Source organism: Schistocerca nitens, chromosome 4, assembly GCF_023898315.1.
Source record: "Schistocerca nitens isolate TAMUIC-IGC-003100 chromosome 4, iqSchNite1.1, whole genome shotgun sequence".
Lineage (NCBI taxonomy): Eukaryota > Metazoa > Arthropoda > Insecta > Orthoptera > Acrididae > Schistocerca > Schistocerca nitens.
Window position 1 is genome coordinate 70,413,484 of NC_064617.1, and position 1,273 is coordinate 70,414,756.

The window sequence follows — 1,273 nt, forward strand, 5'->3', positions numbered from 1 at the left end:
CAACACTGCGTGAAATAATCGCAGAAATCAATGTGGGTCGAATGTTTCCGTTAGGACAGTGCTGCGAAATGTGGCGTTGATGGGGTAAGACAGCAAATGACCGACGCGAGTGCTTTTCCTAACTGCACAACATTGCTCTAGCGCCTCGCCTGGGCGCGTAACCATGTACGGAGTTAACTCGGAAATTTTCTTTTCGTGACTCTTTAAAACACAACGGTACTCATGGAACCCCAAGTCATCATGAAAAGTGCATATACCGAGATACCGAGCGAGGTGGGGCAGTGGTTAGCGCACTGAATTCGCCTTCGAGAGGACGACTGTTCAAGACCGAGCGAGGTGGCGCAGTGGTTAGCGCACTGGACTCGCATTCGGGAGGACGACGGTTCAATCCCGTCTCCAGCCATCCTGATTTAGGTTTTCCGTGATTTCCCTAAATCGCTTCAGGCAAATGCCGGGATGGTTCCTTTGAAAGGGCACGGCCGATTTCCTTCCCAATCCTTCCCTAATCCGAGCATGAGCTCCGTCTCTAATGACCTCGTTGTCGTCGGGACGTTAAACACTAACCACCACCACCACGACTGTTCAAACCCACGTTCGGCCGTGCTGATTTTCGCTTTCCTTGATTTTCCTAAATGGCTTCAGGTAAATGACAGGATTGTTCCTTTGAAAGGAAACGGCCGAATTCCTTCCCCATCCTTCCCTAATCCGATGGGAAAGATGACCTTGCTGTTTGGTCCTCCCTCCCCAAATCAACCAACCAACCATAACCATATCGGTACGTCCCTAGACGATTGGAAAACCATACCCTACTCAAATGAGTCCCTGTTTCAGTTGGTAAGATCTGATGTAAAGACTTCAGTGTGGCGCATATCCTACGAAGGCATGGAGCCAAGTTTCCGACAAGACACTGTGCAAGCTGATGGTAGCTCCATCATGGTGTGGGCTGTGGAGGTTTACAAGGAATGTGCTGGGGCCTCTGGTACAGTTGAACCGTCATTGACTGGAAATGGTTATGTTCGACTACTTGGAGACCATTTTAGCCATTCGTGGACGTCACGTTCCCAAACAACGATCGATTTTTTTTTTTGTGGATGACAATGTGCCATGTCAACGGGCCACAATAGTTCGCGATTAGTTTGAACAACATTCTGGACAATTCGCGCGAATGATTTCGCCACCCAGATTGCCCTAAAGGAATCCTATCGAACATTTATGGGGCATAATCGAAACGCCAGTTCGTGCACAAAATCCTGCACCGGCAACGCTTTCGCAA

The 1,273-nt window shown here is 49.1% G+C and overlaps 1 non-coding gene across 1 annotated transcript; it reads left to right on the top strand.

The window, feature by feature from the left end:
* The first annotated feature begins 330 nt into the window (after positions 1–330).
* Trnaa-cgc (transfer RNA alanine (anticodon CGC)) lies at positions 331–403 on the top strand. Its single transcript has one exon. It is a non-coding gene; the product is annotated as a tRNA-Ala (tRNA).
* Positions 404–1,273: the final 870 nt, after the last annotated feature.